Source organism: Tribolium madens, unplaced genomic scaffold (genome assembly GCF_015345945.1).
Source record: "Tribolium madens isolate multiple individuals breed KSU strain unplaced genomic scaffold, Tmad_KSU_1.1 Scaffold_97;HRSCAF=244;Tcas5.2_LG3a, whole genome shotgun sequence".
Lineage (NCBI taxonomy): Eukaryota > Metazoa > Arthropoda > Insecta > Coleoptera > Tenebrionidae > Tribolium > Tribolium madens.
In genome coordinates, this window is record NW_025401069.1 from 3,357,456 (window position 1) to 3,381,013 (window position 23,558).

The 23,558-nt window shown below is 31.1% G+C and overlaps 1 protein-coding gene across 2 annotated transcripts in view; it reads right to left on the reverse strand.

Moving 5' to 3' along the window:
• LOC123014101 (chaoptin-like) overlaps positions 1-22,706 on the reverse strand; it is a 116,190-nt gene extending 93,484 nt beyond the window's left edge. The window contains exons 1-2 of one of the 2 annotated variants that reach the window (XM_044412987.1): positions 22,582-22,706; positions 15,996-16,113 (exon numbers count right to left, since the gene is read on the reverse strand). The gene's annotated coding sequence lies outside the window, so the exon portion shown is untranslated. The remainder of the gene's footprint in view (positions 1-15,995; positions 16,114-22,581) is intronic. The other variant, XM_044412988.1, reaches the window with a different exon arrangement.
• Positions 22,707-23,558: the final 852 nt, after the last annotated feature.

Sequence of the window (23,558 nt, forward strand, 5' to 3'; positions counted from 1 at the left end):
TTTCAATCGAATGAAAAATTTCAAACTGCAAACCATAATAGAAATTTGAACAATGATGACAATACAATTAACACGGATTGCTGATTATATATTGCATTCCGACATTTCTGTCAATGCAAAAATGAGCTTAAACAAAATGCAAAGCTGATTTGTCGATTAATGGTGCATGCCTAATGTTTTTAGACAAAATTCATATTTAGTGAAATTATTCTAGCGTTTTAATAGCGGCATCATTAATCAACGTAAAATTATAGAAGCGACTATTCATGTACATCCAACTATTCGATTTTCCATCATTTAACTTTTAAAATATGTAAAGCATTCGCGAGTGGCTCTGAAGAGATCAACTTTTGTTCAGCAGCAATATTCATGAGCGTGTCAACTTGATAAATCAAAATTCAGCAATTTCTATATAATTGGAAAGCATCCTCGTTTTAGCACCAACGCACATACTAAAGCTGACGCGTTGAGGGTCTCTTCGAAGGAATCCTTAAGATGGAAATGTGAAAAATGATGTTTGTTGCGGCCAATAAAGAAAATTGCTGACGTGTTTCGCACATCTCCACAAACATCGCGTTTAATATAAAAGATGTGTTATCAGAATGTAGTGCATGGTACTGAATGGGTGAAAATGAAATTTCTCCAAGTCATTCCGCCAGATTTTCTAGATTTATCAGATTTATTTCACAGAGAATGCATATGACAAGCACAATATTTAAATCAGGTTAGGACCGAAATCGGCCCATGATGCGTCATATACTGTCCCCTGCTTATTTGAATTTTTCCCTTATTCATGCAAGACTCAGAGAAGTTCCAAGATCAAAACGTCTGATATGTTCATTATGCTTTAAAAAATTGATATATATTTGCAAAATCTAATTTATCAAACTCTCTAGTGGTATTTCGATGGACTATTTTTGATGTTACAATCAGAGACATCTTTCAGTACTATATTTCATGAGATGATAAGTCAAGTTAATTTATTGTTTTTTGAAATCATGTTATTCAATAAAAACAAAATATTTTAAATAATTCTCACGGCAATTAAGTAAGTAAAAAATAGTGACATAAATTGAAACATAACGTAAAATTTAAAGCTTCTATTGGTTCTTAGTAACGTCAAGAATTAATCCGTAAAATTATGGATTTGGATGAATATCATTTTCCCAGTTTTAAAATTCAAACTTTCAAACTATCCTGTTGTTGTTTACATAGAATTTAATTAATTTCTTACCTTTAAAAACTACAAATGTTTATACATGTTTATAAATGTAGATTATAATAAAACACCACTTGATAGAAATAAACATGTTTTACTTGGTTGGAAAGACAATTTGTTAAACTCTAACGACTGTAACATAAATTTTATAACTGATTTCACTCAAAATCGGTAAGTTGTATCGAAAAAAGACTTTTTTTTATGAAAAACTATGAAACCTAGAATTTTGTTGCTGAAAGTAGCAAGAAACTACAACCAAAATAGCTAGAGTAGTTTTTTACCTTAAACCCACCCAGCTTAGGAAGTCCCTGATTAAAAATTTCATCATTTTATCTTTGAATTCGTTTAGGCGTATACGAATTTTGTAATTTTATCTAAAATGGTTTCGGAAATATTGGAAACACCCATCAAAAACGCACCCCTTTGAAGGGGTACATAAAAAAATTTTGTCTTAAAATTAAATATTCTATCTCCTGTTTAAATTTGTAAAAATAAAAACGAAACAGTCTATATAAACGACAATAATTAAGTGTGTGGCATTAGATAAAACTGTAAATGCAAAGTTTAATGCCAATTTCTACAATTTCCAATACTCTAATGGACTAAGCGTACTACTATAATGTAAGTATGAGTATGTAGTTTAAAAAAACGTAATTTGAGGTAGATATACGCTCATAAATATTTAGAAAAGGTAAAAAACAAAACTCAAAGAAACGTCTAACTTGCAAAACTAATTCAATTCTCTATATCTAAAATCTTCTTCATTTTACAAAACAAAAAACATTTTTTTTTCAAATCGTTAGTAAAATTCAATAGTTTTAAGACCTACGATTAGCACATACATAAACTTGTGATTCTTTACTGTTTCAAATGAACTTATTTTAATATAAAACTCCTCACATTTAACAATCTTCACATTTGTCTCTTTTAAAAGACCACACACTAGGGCCGTAACCAGGATTTTATTTCGGGAGGGGTTTTTTTGTTGGTCCATGAAAATTAAATGAAAGAAGTACACGTTTTTATTTTAAATTGAAATAAGAGATCCTAATTAAACATATAAAAATACAAAGTAACTCACAAAAGTAACAAAAAATAAAATAAATTTTTAATACTTTTTATTGTTACAAATTTAAACAGGAGATAGAATATTAATTTTTAAAACAAAAATTTTCTATGAACATATATCGAAAAATGCTACGCAAAAGGTGCGTCTTTTAATAGGTTTTTTTTTTTCATATTTCCGAAATCATTTTAGAAAAAAAAATTCAAAGTTTGGTACAGATGATAACTTTTATACACCTAAACAAGTACAAAAATAAAATGTTGAAATTTTTAATTAGGGGCTTCCTAAACTAGATGGGATTAGGGTAAAAATTTACTCTAACTATATTGCCTGTGGTTTCTTGCCACTTTCAGCAACAAAATTTCCTAGTTTTTTATAAGAAAGGTCTTTTGAGTTTTTCCGATACAATTTATGGATTTTTAGTAAAAATCGGTTTAAAATTTATGTTACAGACCATAACCAGCATAAAAATTAAAAATTAAATTAGTTTTACCGTTTAGGATGCCCCTGATTAAAAATTTTGTTATTTGGCATTTGTTTAGGTGTACATACATATAAAGGTACCAAATTTTGTAATTTTATTTATTCTGAAATATTAGGAAAAACCCTTTAAAAAACGTACCTATTTTAGGGGGTGTAGCTCCCTTTCATAGCATTTTTCAAAACACTTTTGTCTTAAAATTAAATATTCTATCAACTTTTTAAATTTGTAACAATAAAAATGAAACAATATAATTAACGCTTGAAAAATTAATTCACAAAAATTTAAAATTAACTCACTAAAATAACAAAAAAAATAAATTTTAACACTTATAACACTATATAACAAAGTGCTCAACATTTCGGGGGGGTGGGGGGTTTGAACCCCCTAATCCCCCCCCCCCTTGAGTACGGCCCTGCCACACACCCCTCAAACTCCGCTCCAGCACGAATTCGTAATTAATTAAAATTAAAATTAATTAAAGGTCTTTCAGTTTTTGCAGGTCCAAATACTTCAGAATATCGTTCTCCTGACGTGACGTAGCATAAAATAAAGCGTGTCCAAGACGGCGGACATGAAATATGTCCGGTTAAACCGGTCTTACCTAACCGGAATCGAGTGGCCGCAACTAGGAAGGACACGTAATCCTGACGTTAGCGTGATTGGATACGTTGCGGATAGTTGCTGATCTATCGGACTTGGAAATAGATCTAGGGACTTTAGTGTTATTTAGTTGGGAGCTCGTAGTAATTTAGGCTTGAAATCGGGCTTAAAGAGCGACACAGCTGATGATGTCGCCCAGGAAACGGTCGGAATCGTTCCCGATATAAAAATGCTGGGATATTCCTTGCCGGGAAGCGTTTATTGCTCCAGCGGTTTTCTTACGTTTTTTATCGAGAGAATGTTTTGGGAAGGAAGAGACCCTTTGCCTATTTAACCGTGAAATACGATTAATTCGTTTTGTTTGCTATTTTAAACTTATTCGATCTCTTGGAATGTCGGGAACTAAAGAGCAAGATGGATGGCCGAGCATCGGCTGGAATTTATGGCAAGGGAGGGCGTCCTAATATTCACGATAAATAATACATTTGTTTGATTTTTATTCCATGTGAAGGCCCACATTGAATATAAAATGCAGTTCAGATTTATCTAACCAACCTGTTATTGAACATTTTTGGAAATTGCAGTTTTCACAATTTTTCAGTTTTAATTTTGTCACGAGATGGAAACAGCCCGTTCAAATGAAAACACTGCCACAAAACATATTAGGTTCAATCACTAAATTCGGGTCAAATCACCGCCGGTTGATGGATTATATGCCCCTGGTCTGCCAGCTGTAAACTCATACGAATTCATGTCAAGATTCAAATAAAATTCTCACATAAAAAATAACAAATATTCCCAAACGAGCGTGGTTAGTCATTCATCCCTCCATCTATTCGATTCCGAGTCGATGTGTGTGTTGCTTGACCTTTGTTTTATGAACAAAAGCAATGGTTTTTTTTTTCAAAGAATTTCAACCTTTTTCAGATTCAGTGTTATTTTCGTCGAAGACTTGAAAATTGAGACTGATACACAGTCATTAAATTGGTTAAGGTTAACAAAGGTATTTTATGAAACTATTATTCATAAGCCATAACTCATAACTCAAAATAATAGTCTTTTTGTGTCAGAATATGAATCATTTTCGACGTAAGATTAATGGTAAAATGATGAAATATTTCGGTTTAACGAGTCTGTGGTAAAATCGAAACTTTTTTAATAACGTGTATTGCTTTCGTGTAAAAATATGATATAAAACAACATAAAAATCAAACCAATAATAAATACCTTAAGTGAATAATAGCATTTTCAGCTTACTGAACAACCACAACAATTTTGTATTTGAAACAATGAGTAATCGATGTAATCACTAATCACAGTCGACTTTTAGGGGAGATATTAATAAATTTACTGTTGCTCCATGATCTCTGGTTGTACCAATTATTTACATTAATGTTCATCATTAAACACTTTGTATATAATCACCTAATACTAAAGCCGGGATTCAAATCGATAAAGCAAATTTAGGGTACAAAATATTGTTTTTTCGATGTTCTATTTGCTATGGTATAAATAACATTTAAAAATTCACAATCGTTAAGTTGTCAATTACATTCCTAGCAACACAAGATTGTTTTAACAACATAACGCCCGACATTTGGACAGTTTCAACCGTTTAACTCCTCAAATATTAACAGTTTAAGAATTTTAGAATTAATTTTTTAAAGTATGGTAATTTAGTAGGACCAAAAACGTTGTACAAACCACGTGCTGTTAAGGATCATAACAACTGCGGGACTCTTTTTTGTCGGGCCTCAAACAACTCACTCGATCACTATGGCATTCTTCATATAGCTCTGAATATTTAAATACCTAAGTATTATACCTTCATATCGAGATATTTTTACAAAAAATATAACTTTTATTATTATATCATAATTATATCATTATAAATATATAAATTAATAGCAAACACAAAATAGGGTAAAAGTGGATATAATGGAATACTTTACGTTTAAAAATTTTTGTATAATAAGTAGAGACATATTCGCAAGTCCAATAACTAAAACAATTTTTTTTGACGGTAGACTAAACATTCTTTTATTGAAAGATTATACAAAAGTAAAGTTTAACTAACATGGTTGCGTGAATTAGTGAACACAATTTTTACATTTTTGTATAGCGGTTGTAATAAAACTAATATATATGTATGAAAAACATAATATTTTGTATTACGTTGCTCCGATTAAACGTATGAACCACACGTTTTTCTCTAATAATTAATCTGAGACCTAGTCGATTGATACTTTATGAAGAAATACTGGGTATCCCATTTTACCAACATTTCTCCTACTTGCACTAAAAGCAAGATAAAACTTTATATGGTTTAAATTTTCATTTACTGTAGAATCGTTTCATTTATTGTAAGATAATTTTATTTTACATCATGAAAATTTCCTTTCGGTACTGTAATGCGTTCGTAATTTATTTTGCTTTTACTACAATTAACTAAAAGTAAGTTCTTACGTTAGTTTAAATTAATGTTTTTGTATCAAAAAATATATAGCATGTATTTTATCATTCTCTTTCATCATAAAAGTGGAATAATGTCCTATATTCATTTTACTTTACAATGTATAAACGTTTATTGTCTTAATTTGTTTGTACCGTATTTGTAATAAATGCAACTTGTGGTAGTAGTGCAATGATTGTTTGGTACTTCAGTCGAAACCAAATAGTCTCCTAAAAATTCTTTTCGCGTCGCAGCTACAAACGCGCCGTCATTGACATAACCATCACCCTTAACTAGCCATCATTAAAATTCCTCCCTTTCCGAGAGCATACCTCCAGTAACGCCTCAATTACCACGCAAAAGCACATTAACAAAAAGTTGCGACTGTGCGATAATTCAAATTTGTTGTCGGTCCGGTGGGATCCATGGCGAAAATTTTTTGATGCCGCCACTGGGACGTGACGTTCCGCCAGGCCTAAGGTTGGCAGCATTCGGTGATGAATGGCACTATGATACCTACTCATTTGTCTGGATTGCTGGTATCTGCTGCTGTGATTGTGCTCTTACCATAGATACGCTCCGTGGCGCGTACTTTTCGGATTTATGGCTGCTCGCCATCATCTCGCTTGAAATTTTCAAGTATTCTGCCATCATTATTCACCAATATCCGGCCGATATTGCACATCGTTTGAATATCATTAGGAGTGTTTAAGGCTTATTTACTGCTGTTCATGCTGTGCTAGCGGCAATCGGAAGCTTTAGACCAAAGAGAGTAATAAATTTGGATTCAGAGAGAAGCAACTTTGTGTATTGTTTACTACATCAACATTTATCGACACAATGTTTCGACTCCAGTGGCGTAACTACCCACCCGCCAGAGCCCGCGGCCGCTGGGGGGCCCTTGGGATAAAGGGCCCTTTCCAAATTAAAAATAATAATAGTAATAGTTTATGAATTTTTAAAAAGTGTACAAAAATTATTATAGGCCAATATTTAAAGAAGCATATCAAACTGATTTTGCGAATTTTTTTAATGTCAAATTAACAGATAGCGATAATATTTTTTTTTACATTTCCCACTGACGAAAACAAGAGATATTTTTCTGAATTTTATTATAAAATTATAACACAAACGGGACATGAAGTAGAAAGACTTTAGCTATGTTATTCAGTAAAAAAATGTGTTTATTGTGAGCCTTATTGTTGCTTGTTTGCAAAAAAATAATCTTGGAGCAAGGAAGAAATTAGCGATTGGCAAGGATTATCAAAAAAAAATACCAGCGACTACCATATTACTTGTGTATACATTTACAGTCAATGGAAGAAGACAGAAAATATTGATGTATTGACGAAGATACAAATTGATGAAGAGTCCTCTTTTTGGAAGAAAGTTTTAGAAGGATTGTTCAGCATCACTTTAACATTAGCCAAATGTTCGCTCGCTTTTAGGGGTCACCGAGAAGATATAAGCGGGGGTGATTACAACGGCAATTGTTCAATTAATGTCAAATAATCTCATTCAATCATATTGTTGATGAAATTAATAATGCTTCCTTTTATTCATTAATTATTGACACTACACAGGACATTGCAAAGACAGATCAAATAAGTATAATCATCCGATATGTAGATAGCGGTAGCAATAACAATAATTTACATATTAAATAATCGTTTTTAGGCTTTGTAAAAGCAGATTTGCAAACCGCTGACGGTCTTGTAAATATCATTATACATTTTTTAGAAAGTTTTAATATTGAAATTAAAAAATGTAGAGGGTAAGGATACGACGGTGCAAACGTTATGAGCGGAGTTTATAGGGGGGTGCAGAAAAAAAATCGCGAACAAGAAGAAACTGCGATTTACATTCATTGTGCTACACCTAATTTAAATTTAGTTGTTAACGACGCTGTAAAAGGTGTTCCTGAAATCCAATAATTTTTTGCACCCTTCAGGAAATTTATACATTTTTTTAAGTAAGTAAGTATTAAACGTTGCGACCTTTTGAGTAAAATAACAGATGAATCTACCATTATAATTAAGAAACGATGGTCTTCTCGGCTTCAGACAATAACAGCGGTAAAGCTACGTTTATATGACCTAATTACAGCGTTAAGGAGAATTATTTCAACTTACGAAAAAACAGGAAACCGACGAAACTAAATCTTTATTGTTAAAATTGTAGAATTTTGAATTTATTTTTATGTGTACATTTGTACATAAAATATTCGCAGAAATGGATATTTCATCAAAATTGCTTCAGAAAAGTGATTTAGATTTATCACAAGCTACCAGTTTAATTAAAGCACACTTACAGTCTGTAAAAGAATTAAGAAATAATTTTGACAATTTTACAACAACGGCAGCTACAAAATTAAAAATAACTACGGATTTCAAAAATAAAAGAAAAGCTAAGGTAACAAATTTTTTTGTTGAACTTTCCGAAGACCATCGTTTTAATGATCCTAAAGAATATTTTAAGATTAACGTATTTTATAGGTAATGGATATTCTACAAACCCAGTTAGAAATTCTCTCTTTCAAATTTCTGAACTGTTTAACTTTTTAAACCCTAAACGTTTGGCGGAACTTAATGAAGAAGTTGTTGTCAACACAACAAATTTTGGAAATTTTTATAAGAACGACATAGTAAAATATGGCTTTCCTGTGAATTGACATCATTTGTTTAAAATTCGCTCATAAAGAGCAATTAAAAACAACAACATCTATAAAAAAAAATTGCAGAATTTTAATACTAGAAAATGAGTTGTCATCCAATTTTCCTAATGTCATAACTGCTCTTTTACTCTATTTAACTCTGCCTGTCACCGTCGCATCAGCGGAAAGATCCTTTTCCAAATTAAAATTAATAAAAGAATATTTGCGGAACTCTAGATGAACCAGGAAAGGCTTACAAATTTGACCATTTTGTCAATAAAATAAGATGTCGTTAGAAAACTAAACATGGACAATGTTATCCAAAATTTTGCAAATTTAAAACCAAGGAAAAAACAAATTACCTTAGTAAACGTGAGCTGAAATTTTGTTATTCTGCTGTTATTGCTTTTAAAAAGGTTTTATTGTTATTTGTTTTGTTAAATTGTTTTACTATTGTTTCTTTGAGAATTATTGTTCGTTTTTAAAATAAAATATATCTATACAGGATGATTCTTAAATAGACCGACAAAATTTTATCACAGTTTCCCAACGATAAATGCAGGCAAACTGTACGATTTTTACGTTTATATCTTTTAGGGGCAAAACCCCCTTGATCCGTGCCACTTACGGCGTTTATGAATTGTTGCAATAATCAAGTACATTTTTATCAAATTAATACCATGGTTTCCACCACCTGTGCTAATACTATTTACGAACACGTCAGTGGCGTACGCTTTACTTCGAAAATCACTTAAATAAATTTTATTTGGAGAACGGTTAAACAAAGAATTTTTTAAATATTTTTTCCAGCATCTTCTCATTTGATACTACCAAGGATAAAATTTTGTCGGTCTATTTAAGAATCACCCTGTATAAATCTACAAGGATTGCATTTTCTAGTTTTTTGTTATACTTTATAATAGAGAAAGAACAGGAGAAGAGAGGGGCCCAACGGACGTCTTTCGCGGGGGGGCCCAAAATTTCTAGTTACGCTACTGGTTACGAGATATACTAATGTTATACAATCAAACCAAAATATTTAAAAAAATTTACATTGTTCCATACACAATTTTTTTGCTAAACAAGCAAAACTTTTTTAAAGCAAATTTATGTTTCAAAAGCAGAACTTTGTAAATCGCGTCGTGAGCGTTTTTGGATTTCACTTGTACCGTTGGCATAAATCGCAGCACTTAATAAGAACCTTATTGTGCGGGTAAAAGCAGCTCGCTATCCTCAGATACGTCGAAAAACAGAACAAAAGGGGTGCTAACGCGGATAACGCTCCACATATATCATTTTTTATTCGCCATTAAAGATTTAACACGCGCAACCGTTATGAAACGCTAATATGCAAAGTTGCGCACCGGTCTGACCGATAAATCGCTTGGCTGTAATTTATGTTAATAACTGTCCCATCATTTCCACGTCGAAACCCCCAACAAAGACGGCTCTCTCTTAGAGTTGGCCGGTTATAATGAAGCCGTGTCTGGAACAGATCGATTCGCCATCGATAATCTTCATAATCTGTTCTAACTCAAAGATATCAAGACAGATGCGTCTGGCAACGTCCGGTTGGATGATTTATGTAGACTCGCTCGAAAAACTGCAATTAAATCCGTTTAATTACTCCACATTGATTTAATGGGAGACAAATTAATTACTCGCTTTTCCGTTCCAGTGACGGCTCGATACTCGGACTGACGTGCTTGATATTGTCCCGGTAGTGGGACATTTTTGGCCGATTCTCGAATATTGGAAATGATTATCGCAAGTTGGTTCGTGTCATGTCACGCATCCTAATTGCTCTTATGGCTGCTGGTAATTAATTCGGGCTTATCGAGTGCGTTGCTTTATTGTATAAACATGGTGATGTGTGCGGTTTGCGATTAATTTTCGACGGTTGTTAAGCGTCTAGGCAAATGGATAATGTAAATAATTTCTATGACTAAGTTTTTTATAAAAATTGTAAAACACAGATTAAACTGTTCTTGTTTATTGCTTGTTTGTAAATTAAATGGAAAATTCAAAATTCTTCTATAAAATGTCTTAAATTCTTAAAAAATGTTCTTTATACAAAAAATAAAAAAACTTGACGCGAATTCACATTTTACAACCACACAACACTCACTTCTCCACTTCTCCATTAGCATTTCTAAATATCATCGTTGATTCTGAAAACCTGCTTTATGCAAAAATTGTAATCTGTCAGAAAGTAAAGAAACAGTTGTAAAAATTAATCATACACGTGTTATTAACAATTAATTTGATTTTTTGGTTGCACTTGAAAACTTTGCAGAACAAAGCAGGTATTAATATCATGTAGACCAAAAATTGCAGGAAGTTGGATAGTAAAAAGTACAATCGACGTAAAGATGTATACAGGGTGCGCCAGAACTCGCGCCCCTGAGAAAATTTTCAAGTAAGGTAAGATACCAGGAGCATGAAAAAAATGTTTAAAAAATTCTATCTGTCAAAAAATTTTGACATTTATTTTTCGACATTTGACATTTTTTTATATCTATTTAATGATACTGATGATCTTGTATATGTTTTTTTTATAATCAATTAGTAAAGACACAAAAATTTTGCCAATAAAAGCCACATATAACATTCAACAGAGTTACAATTTAGGATACAACTTCCTTGTTTTCTCTTTTAATAGCCTAATGCAAAAAAACTTGGAAAATTATTTTTCCAACAGAAATAAATATAGTCAAAGTGCAAACTTTAAACCCTCATAACTTCGAAATTTTTATTGATATAAAAAAAAAATTAATATTTTTTTCATGTTCCTGGTATCTTACTTTATATGACATTTTTCTCTGGGGCGCGAGTTCTGGCGCACCTTGTATAGCAGGTTTTCCAAAATCAACGACTGTATATCGTAACAAAAGTTATTAATTTGATATTTGATACCTCGCCGGGCGTATTAAAAACTGTGGTCTGTTCACATCACACTCTTATCATCGCTAACTATGACGCCAAATTTAAGTAAACACCAATTAGTCATAGATAAAAATAAACAATACAATCAAAAGGTGCTTGCTTCTAATACCATAAATCTTTTATTGGTGTCTTAATGACAATATGTAACTTCAATTATGGTTACAAACAAGTGTTTTAACGTTTTCCGATATATCTTATTTTAAAAAAAAATACATTTCAATTGTAACAAGAAAAATTTGCAACTTTATTAATCGTACAAACAACTAATTTTTTAACATTTATTATATTTATATAAAATAGACATTCACAGATTGTATAGATATGAATAATTTTTATCTTACAGGTTGAGTTTTAGAGCTACCTTAGACCATTGTTTTCGGTGATAGAAATCAAATATTATAAAGTACTCACAAGAGAGTAAATTTGACTATTATATTATATTTACTATTATATTTTTATAGGTGAATATTTTATTTTTTAGATAGTTGCACCTGTAAGATAAAACGTCGTATATCACACGTGATCGAAATGCCATTATGAAACTCGTGAGAAGTGTCAAAATTCTCACTCGCGTATAATGATGCATTTCTATCACTTATAACATAATGTACTATTATCACATTAACAATTAAAAAAACATTTTTTAGTAGTACTTTTGTCCACTTAGATAGAAGAAAATACACAGGCATATACACGACAGTTTAGAACGTCCCTGAATAAACATTTCGACATTTTATTTTTGAAATCGTTTATGTGTATAAAGGTAATTAACTGTACCAAATTTTGTAATTTTATCTAAAATGGTTTCTGAAATATTGGACAAAATCCATTAAAACTTGCACCCATTTTAAGGGATACTGTAGCTTCGTTACAGAGTATTTTTTGATACATGTTCATGGAATACTTTTAACTTAAAATTGAATATTCTATTACATGTTTAAATTTGTAACAATAAAAACGGATTAGTCTGTAGAAGTACTTGTATATTCAGAAAATATTTTTTGTAAATTCGAATAAATATTTACTTTGAGAAAAAAACTATGCATAATGCTATATAAAACCTATATGACAGAAAAATAACCTTATTGTTGATAATTTGTCTAGACAATTAGTATGAGTTACGAGTTTTGTCACTACATCTTTATACTAGATCTTGGAATATTAAATAATAGCTTATTTGTTTGTCAAATTTTGTTGCATTTTAAACCTCATTATTGTTTTTAATCGTTAATTTTTTAGAACATGACTAAATTTGCTGCAAATATTTCAAAAAAATTTAAATCCGGCGCATCCGCCATTTTAGCGTTTTCTTAAATACATACATATTATGTTAACTAAAAAAATGGTTAATAAGACAAACTTAACTATAAAATTACCTTCTAATCTGTTAAATATTCAATAAAGTACACTTATATGCGTACTTGGTTAAAATTTATTTAAAAATTTACGATTTATAGTAATTTAATTTTGTAGCACAAAACACAAAATTAAAAAAGCTTTAAAACACACCGTAAAATTTTCACCTTTGTTATTTTTGCTTTAACTTGTACTCGATAATAGAATAAAACAGTAAATTACTTCAATTCATTTCTAGACTGTTGTTTAACCAAAATGTGGCAAGTCTGAATAACGTGTTGCGGTGGAAGGAAGGTATTAAGTTTCCGAGGGAAAAGGAGTCAAAAGAAAGATCAATATTTCCAAATATTGGTCCTGAGAGACAAATAAATTGTTGGTAATGTTTAACTTGGATTTTCCGACCGGATAATTTCTAGGTTTATAATCGAAGGGTTGGTGGAAAATGTCGTTAAAACTTTAAGAAAGGAAGAAAAAATAAATTGTTTTATTGACTCGCACATTTCGTTATGGCACTAATGACAATAATGTAACGTTTTTAAATTTTAGTAAGGTAAATTCCATTTCAGAACAGATGTTGTTTTTTAAATTTGATTTGTTTTATGTCTCACTGAAAAGAATATAAAGATGAATAACATGTAAAAGTAGATTTTTATGTTTTTTTTTCTCTACATTGAGTCGTAAAATTTATAACAAAAACACTGAACCGTCCAGACGCGATTTCATTGTTGAATGCTTGTGTTACATTTAGAAATCGTTTTTGTATCAATATTAATTTTTGTTCATTTACAAAACGAGTTACTGCATCAAAAATTTTGCAAAAAGTGAATGCATAATAAAACAGCGTTTTCGGAACTGCAAAATATTTTGCGTCGAGAATCATTTTAAATATCGTTGGCCCGTTAAATCCAGAGAGCTTTTACATGTTAACACCGGATATATGTATTTGTGTCCATCGCTACTACACTTTTTTATTCCATCCATTTGAAATTCCACAACTTTTCGCATATAGCTAGTTCATTACGGTTTTATTACAATTATTAGTACACGAATTGTGGCACAGTTTTCAGCAAAAAACATTTCAATGTTCCATTTCTTAAATTTCCTTTTTCCAACTTTTCAGAAAGGTTCATATTTTATTCCGCGCATTCTGAAAAAGTAACAATATATTTTTGCACATATTGCGTATGAAGGAATTCCGCATTTTGTGCGTCGAGGAACGACTACAACTTTGTTTTCGGATTGTGCTAAAAATATTTCGCTGGAAAACTGCACTTATACACAAAACAAAAAATACAATAAGCGATTTAAGACAGTTGTAAAACAAAGACGAATTCAGATATGAGGATATTTTGAACTCCTCTCGACTTACTCTTGTCTCCCCTATGGGTCTCTACAGTGTTCGTGCAAATATGGGAATATCCAGTGGTGATATTTGAATGTATACGATAACAATGAGTCTAGCTTGACATTTCACCTTTGCCAGCGGCGACCCCCATGGGTCATACAAGGAGCTTTTACAGATGACAATTATTAAACCGTCTCCGTATAAAAAAAAATTCTCTGAGCTTTGTCAAATATTTGTACGAGTACGTATATCCGAACAATGGAAACGCTTGTCGGAGACAATCCCAAATTGGGACAAAAAACTCGACCCTGTGTGGGATTTCAACAGAAGAGATGCAACAGCTGCTTAAATTAAAGACGAAATTTATGAATTTTATTCCCCAAATCTTCGAACTTTTACAACACTTATGAAAAAACTTACAAGCAGACAAAAGACATTTAAACTTTTCCAAGAAAAATGGATTTTTACACTCAAAGCTTTTTGTAGTTGGGCTAATGGAAATAATCTATTACATAATTTTGGTCACATTACGTCATCCTTGAGACTAAAATGACTGATACTATAAGTGCGTTAACAAATTATAGCAAATTGTGAAACATATTTCTTTTTAAATACAACATTTACATACAATAAAAGTAGTAGTTTATGTATTAACTTAATACTTAATACTATTAAGGGCATAATTAAGAAAATAGCGACATTTAGCTGTTCCCGATGAGAGAAGATCTAATTTAAACACAAATAAGCCAAATATTATTGTACAAATAAATTTCTTATATTAAAATCACAGTTGTGTAAAATATAAGAGTAAACAAAAATTAAACAAAATTTTTAAATTTATACCAGAGTAATCAAATGTTTATTGACATGATTGATAATTTTTATAAAATATGAAATACATGTATCTGTTACCGATCAGGTGATTGTACATTCACTGGTGCATGTCGACATACACCAACACTGAATAGCAATTGCATGTCAACACCTACTGATGAATATTGAGAATCACCTGATTTCGTTCATTCACTAGTTTATTTTCGAGCAAATGAGTTGAGTTTTTTGAACAATGTTTGTGTTGTTCTTATCAATGGTAACAAATAGTCGAAATTATATACGGGGTGTTCAAAAAATCCTTGAAAGGGAGTAATTGGATAGTCCCCCAGAGGACTGGAAAAATTCTTAAAAAATTATATCTATCAAAAAATTGACATTTGACATTTTTTTAAGTCTATTTAATGATACTGATAATCTTGTATATGCTTTTTTATAATTATTTACTAAAGGTACAAAAATTTTGTTAATAAAAGCCACAAATAACACTAAACAGAATTACAATTTAGAATACAGCTTCTTCTAATAGCTTGTAGCAAAAAAAAAACTTGGAAAATTATTTTTCCAACAGAAATAAATAGAGTCATAGTGCAAAATTTAAACTCTCACAACTTCGGAATAGAGATAGATTTTTGTAACATTTTTTTTGTTGTCTAGGGTACCGCGCGATGGCACAATGTCACGGAAGTGCGCGATTTTTTGAACACCTAGTTGAATAAGTTGTACTGAGCCTAGGCAAGCAATCTCAATAGTTTTGTTTACCCATACATATAAAATTCTTAAACAATTTGTCACTGTTTTAATACATTTTCACTATTACGGTCGGCGCTTTGCTATTAAAGTCGTTTTATCTCCGAAAGAAAACATAAAACGTTTAAATTTACCACATTTTGTGCTATTCAAAAATGAGTTTTTGTGTTTGAAAAATTTTGTTGGAAGAATTTTTTTTGTGATATTTCTTGGTGTTTGAATAGGGTTTGTTTCGTGCTGGCGGTTCGGCTACTGAAGTAAAATATCTCTTGATATTTATTTTTATTTCCTACCTGTATTTGTATAAAGCAGAATAAATCTCTTTCCCATTATGCAAGTTTCGGCTCTGTTGAACAATCTGGTTCTTCGAAGATATGAGGCATTGTCGGCGCAACTTACTTCGAGTAGTCACTGAAATCAAAAGGCCGAGGTCTTAGCATACTTCGCTGCACAACAATGCAAACGAAGGGTTATAATGTCATAGGAACAAGGAATTTCTCTAAAATTTCAGAAATGCTTCTCTATCAGCAAATTTAATTTTCCTTATGAACACGCCGGTTTTCATTTCAATTACATATAATAAAACTTTCTGCAATCGATTCTCAAACAGAAATTAATTATGGCAAAAATAGAATTAGAGGTTTTATTGAGCAAACACATTCAAGGAACCATTATTGCTCAAAGAACCCGCTCCGCCTCTCCTTGAACGAATCAATCGTTATAAAACCAATTTAAAATATAAAAAACACACAAGATGGGGAAAATCTGAGTCAAAATTAGGCGAAATCCCGGGTACAGGCACGAACTGCCTCCTTCAGATAGTCTTGTCTTTTCAATCAAGTTCGCGGCAGAACGGGGCTCCAATAAATTTTAAATGGCATGTAATGTGAGAATCATAAAATATTGCTCAAAAGCAAGATCATTAAAGTTTCACGCTCAAGAGCTTTAGGTAGAAATCTATTATATTTATATGTTATAAACTCCTCTCCTGTAGCCTTGACACCGTCCCAGGAACAAAACGAGAAATGGCCGACAAATGACATCCTGTTATTCTCACGGCTTGCTTTTTAAAGAAATGAAACAAGTTAAGACATAATGAGCAATTAATAAATTTTACAAGAATTTCTGACACTTTCATTTAAAAATTCTCCAACGAAAACGAGAGTTTAAAATATTTTTTTTATCAAACCAAATAAAAAATACAAAACACATGTTTTATTTTTATTTAACATGTTTCAAATTAAAAAAACATCGTTTGAAAACAATTAAATTATTACCACAAAATATGTAACAGTTTACTGAATGATTTTCCCAATCACTTACAATGCAAAGTTATTCCAAATACCTACTCGTATGTACAATTTTGATCTGCACATTTCATTCAATTGAAAAACTAATTTTTTTTCAAATATCTAATTTATAAGTTTAGAAAAAATCTAAACAACATTGGATTGTACCCAGACCACAAATAAACAGCGAGAATTTAATAATTATTCTGTTTACTTAAGTAAATTTATTCATTCCACCATTACAAAAACATCTATATTCACTGTTTTCAATCCTCTATGTTCGAGAATTTCGTCTGTAAACATCATTGTTTCAATTTTCCATCCTTTAAATATGGCTGCTTTCCCCTATCAAAAACCTTACCCATAAAATATTGTTTTGAGATTTATTCAAAACTGTTCCGTTCTAAGATGGTACTTTAAAGTGATTATTTCTAAACTTTTGTTTCAGTTTCTTGTTCCAAAGAGAAATGTGAATGCATTTACTGTAAAGTAGCACAAAATATCCTTAAGGATATTTTATTGCTGGTAACCCCTTATTCGCCTCCAGTAATATTTTTTCTCGTAAAACAACATTAACGTCTATTAACACGTCATTTCCTCTACCTTTCAGAGTTTCTGTGCATGATAAAGCACATAAAAATCTCAAATGCAATTTTTACAGATATATACATATTTCATAAATTTGAAAAAGAATAATATTGCTGAAAATTTTAGTTTGTATCTTGAAGTGCATACATATTTAAAGTTAGGAAATAGAGGGAAAAGATTTTTGTAAATTCTGCGAGATGGATTTGGATTTGAAAATTTTATGGAGAAACTTTTCGTATGTCTGATATTTATTCCACCGTTTTGTGGATTCAAATTTCAAATTTTTCAATCATATATTTAAATTTTGATTTTCATTTTTTAACAAGCTTTTAATGAAATTGCTATTTTACACACAGTAATACAGAAAACATTGTTGAATTTGGAACAACAATAGAATAATTTGAACTAATTTGTAATAAATTTTTCAAGCAATTCAAAAGTTATTACTATACATTAGTACCTACGTATTGATTTATTGGAATATGTTATTACACCAGGTGGCAGGTGACATAAATTTGAATTTGAGTAAATAAGAATAACATTATATTTGTGCTATCATTGAAAAAATTAACTACAAAAAATACCTTAAAGTCAATTTGTAGGTATTACAACAACAGTTTGTAAAGAATTACAAGAGATAATGAATTTTCTTTCCACAGCCGTTCTGCTTTTCCGAACGATTTAATCAGCGATTTTACAAAGGTCACCCCTGAAATATTTACTAGCTTCAGCTAAATTATTAACTCAAACCGCTGACTACAATCTTTCCAAATCGCACACTATAATAATCGGCGCTGTAATTATTTCAGCCCTGAAAGAGGGTAAAAGAAGAATCTGTAATAATTGGTATATCAAATAATCAATAAAGCAACACGTTTTCCGAATTGGGGAGTAAGATTCGGTCATTATTGAAACACCGAAAATCGACCAGTGGAACCGAAATGAAACCTTTATATTACCTCATAATGAAAAAATTTCTTCCCTGGCGGCCTGAAAATTATTATTCACAATTTGCAATCTCGGATTAACTTGGAATTCATTTTGATGCGGCAATAGATTTCAGTTTACTAATTTCCTGTGTGTACTGGTGTAAAAATTCAAACTGTTTTTTCAGGAAATTTCCAATTAATATGAATGATAGCTGTTAAAAACTTAACGCCTATTTAAAACAAGTTGACGACTTGCAGTATGTAATAAAATCAAGCAAAAGCGTTCAAAGCCGTAGAAAATTTCAGAACTTTTGATTTTGAAGTAGTTGTGAACTCAAGTGATAAAACGCACTAATAAAAAAGTTTTCAACTGCACTTTGGTTATTGATAAATTTGTTACCAGAATTTTTAGGTTTTTCTTAAAAAACGCTATAGTGGTTGTTAAAGTCTTTCAATCTTTTGAATCAAACAATAAAGAAAAAATTCCTTGTTTCGTGATTTCACAGAGACCTCCCTGCGGATTTAATATACCGAATTCAATTTAAATTTCCTATCCAATTTCCGGAATATTCGGCAAAGAATATTTAACAAAAATACTGATCTTCTGACGACAAACTTTAATTTAAAATTATAATTAAAAGAAAAAACAAAAAGTGATAATTTTCAGGTTCGTGTTTTCGCAATTATTTTATAAACCCCGTGTAACTTTTCTAACTTCGATTAAGAATAATTTATATAATTTGGTTGTCAATTACTGGTAAAAACCATTTGCGTAACCACAACTTACAAGCCAATAAATTTCTCTTTATCGTTTACAGGCCACGTTGATTGTTGTAATTACAACGGGAAACTTATCGAGAAAAGTGAGTGTTTTCGCTGAGCAAGCGAAGTTAAAATGACACAAAATTGCGTTTTGCCCTCTTATCGATCTATTGTTCTAGTTTAAAGTTGATAATTAAGTAAACCGTATATCCACCGAAAACAGCAAAATCTCATCTATTTTACATTAATTTTAAATCTATTAACGTTGTGTCACAAAACTCGAATGCACATTATCCCAAAAGGCATGTGTGCGCTTATTTATCATTCGAATTTGGGAATGTCGAGTCTGTATAAAGTGGAAATACTCGTATCTGGGCGTGTGGTTCTATCATCGTTTAGAATTCCAAAAAGATAAGGTTGAAATTTCGACAATTGTCTCTTTTTGGAGGCAACAAACAGCATTTTTCTTGCTTAAATCATTCGATAAAAAACAATTTTAAACTTTTAGAAAAAATATTTATTATTGGTTTCCGGTCCATTGCCTTTTGCTCGATTTTCGAACAATAGTGAAAGCAATTGGCGATCAGACATACAAAAGCATCAAAAGTTTATTTCCGAACTATTGACGTTTAGCGAAACATGTAAATGGATTTCAATCGCGCAAAAATTTACATATTTTCTGTGTGGCGAAAGTGATTTAGATTAAGATTCTTTTATTGATTTTTTCCAGAAATATTTATATTAAATTCAAATTGGTAGAAAAAAAATCAAATTAAATATCAAATACCAAAATTTTATTTTCAGTATTTTGAAAACTAGTCATTTGTTTTGATTTTAAAATTAACAAAAATTACAAATTTTCAATATCTAAGTTTTTAATATACTCATACAAAAGCGACCGTTTTTAATGGTTTAGCTAGTCACGTCTACTCATTGAAATAACTTTTTATTTTCTAATTCTGAAACTTGTTTTTATCGAATTAAATTGCTCAATTTTGTACAAGCCATCAGAACTTTATTATCTCTAATTAAAATACAAGTTATTTAAAAATTCTTGACAATTTCGTGCCAGCTCAACTGAATAAATTTGTAAACAAGCGCCATGAATTTCCATAAATTAATCATATCCCAATGGAGAAGCTTAATCAGGAATGATCGCTAAAATTTGCATTAGTATAACCTTGTTGTGATTGCAAAATTTCCCGCTAGAGTAGTCAGGTCAGGTCAGTGTAATAAAAAGTTCTAACTATGCACAAGATTTTTATTTTAAATAACGTTCTCTGATCGATTAAAAAAACACTTGCTTTTTGAATTGATTTCCATTCCATGTTCTAACAGATGAGAAAAACTTTCCAAGCGTCTATTTTTACATAATCGAGTTAATCACTTGTAAGTTTGCCTTGTAAATGTTTAATTAACAATTATGTGTTTTTTTATCCAGTCGTCTAAAGTTTCGTGAAAAGTTGAAATGGATGATAATAAATCGCATTAGAGGAATTAATTATTTATCTGATGTGTCTGGGTTGCATTATCTAAGTAGTTAATTTCAGATTAGATCAAAGTAATCATCTTGAAATTTAGGATTATAATTTTCAGGACAAATACTTTTGTTGAGTAGTTTGGAAAATGGGTATTTTCGAGAAAAATTATTTATTATTTTTTAAATGTATACATCTATTGGAAACATTTTAAGCAATTATTAAGTCACTTTAAATTAATGTAAGCATAGTGTATTGATTTCATGTTGGGAAATGTAATTAATTTAGGTTTATAGGTAGTGAGAATGACAGAAAAGTGTCAATTAAATTTTCTAATTAATTCTGTATTTAATAGAGAAATAACTAACAAATTATAAAATGTATACAGAAATTTTCAATTAATTTTACCTCATTATTTACATAAATAACAATAGCATTATTATTTTGACAAATAAAAAACTTATAGAAAAACAAAACTATTAAAGCTAAAAAATAATGATGTTTTCGCAAAAAATTGTGATTTCATCAAATGTGATTTTGGATGAAATGATTTGCAGGAAATTCATGCATAGAATCGATCATGTAGAACCCTTATCATATGCCACGTATATCCCAATTCCTAGATGACAAGTTATGCTGGAATATGTTTATTTCAATTTTTGTAATCTGGAGAATATATTTTTATTTCTACCTTATCCCCAATACCTTTTTTATTATTTTATTATTACTATTATTTACACAGATTAAGTTGTAATCGTATAACATATGTTTTAATTTTCTATCCATTGCTCCCCTTTATTCTAGACATTCCTGAAGGCATAATTTTAAAGTATGAAGATTGCTAGGTACAAATGTAAATTAAAGTATGGTTTTTTAACTCTGAGAACAATTTAATGAAACGTTTTTGTAAGTTGCAATAAATGCATTTTCTAACAAATTAAACAAATAATAAGCCTCCAAAAGTTAAATCTAGTCAAATCTAAAGCAAGACCGAAAGCCATTAAATCACCAGTTGTAACTCTCATTCAACACTATTGCAAACTATTCCAATCAGGCAAGGCTTTTTGTAATAATTCAGGGGAAATTCGTCAAGCTGATTCAAGTAGACAAACTGGTCCGAATACAAATACCTAAATCAATATATTTGGTTCTTAAATTTAATTTTGGGTATAAAAATTTTATAAATCACGTGAACGCTATAATTTTCGAAATGACTGTTATGTCAACATATTCTTAGGAAGTTTTATTAGACACCATATTGATAGTTTGTTTCAGTTGGGAAGAGAAAAGACAGGAATGATAAATTTGAGTCATCAGCAGATTTTATCACACAAATAATAAAAAAATGAGAAAATTTTCCCGTTTGGGCAAACATGACAAGTTTATCGATCATAACTCTAGGCCTCTATAAATAACAATTAATCGACTGATGTCTGAATATTTAGCACCCTTCAGTCAGTCATCTTCCAACTTTATGATTGATTCAAGTCCGAACTAACGCCAAAGAAAGTATACTATTCATAAAAAAGTCGTAAATATTCATGAAGATCCATAATTAGTAACGGTGCAATTTCCATAATTCCGTAAAAAAATGAGCATGACAAGCCGCATCAAAATAAGCCTACAATTACTTGATTTCGGTCGAATGAACTGATTACCCTTTTGTTACGCGGAAAATAGCCATTCATCATCTTTGATTAACTCTAGGCTTCATGCGAGTTTCACATTTGACTTAGTTTGGTAACAATTTCATCAACGCTGCGACCTTCCTCGCAGGCTTAAAATTTCAGCAGTGAAAAGCTATCAGCGCAACGAAATTGCTTGACAACTTACAGGCTTTGCCGGGTTTCAACACTCGCTCACTAAAACTGAAAAATCCTGAAAGTCACTCGTACGAGTTAAGCTCCGGTCGGCGACTGTGACGAGCATTCGTCGCTGCAAGTTACCGAGCGCACTGCGATTTCAGGACTTTCGAAAGCACATGATAAAAGACAGGTGAAATACGGAGGGTTAGGAGCATGCGCTCGCGAGCCAAAATCACCAAGCACAACATATTGCCGAGTGGAGCGGTTGTTTTCTTTTTCATTCGCGTGCCAACCTGGTAAACATCGGACTCCGATTTTATGAAATGAAAGAGTTGGACGTGACAAATGCGCCAAGGATGCGTACGAGGCAAACAGGCAAAAACGAAGCCATTTAAAGAGAGGAAAAACTGAGGTTCGGCCAGACAGCTCGCGGGAAGAGGACCTAGGAGACGGATTAATTTGGGTTGGACGAACTGGATGGGCTTTTAAAGTGGATATGGGCATAGGAGGACAGACAAGAAGGATTAATTATCCTGAAAAGAGCTTTCAAAAACTTTTCAGGAGTTTCTGGAACACAAAGATTTTTAACACTTAAATCTATTGTTTTTTTGGATATAGCAGAATAAAACTTTTGTTCAAGTGCACTTGTAAAAAACATAACTTTTTGATTTGATTAAATCGAAGACTTTAGCCTTCTTGTGTGGCCTAAAAATTAAAATCCTAATTTCAAATCGTGTCTGATTCAATTTTTACCACAATATACCTACAATATTTCAGAAGTAACTCCACTTGTAAATCAAATCTTTTGTTCTTTTTTTCAGCCAAATCTATGACAGTACAAATCTTATCACAAGAACTTGAGAAAGAAAGTCGCAAACTTACACTTCGTGAACATTTCGGTTACCTCCAATAAAATCTGCGTCTCTCAAACTGTATTGACAGTAAAATTTTTCAAGCATCCTTTATTTAAGGGGTGAGTAGTTACGAGTCTCGCCCTAGTTTATG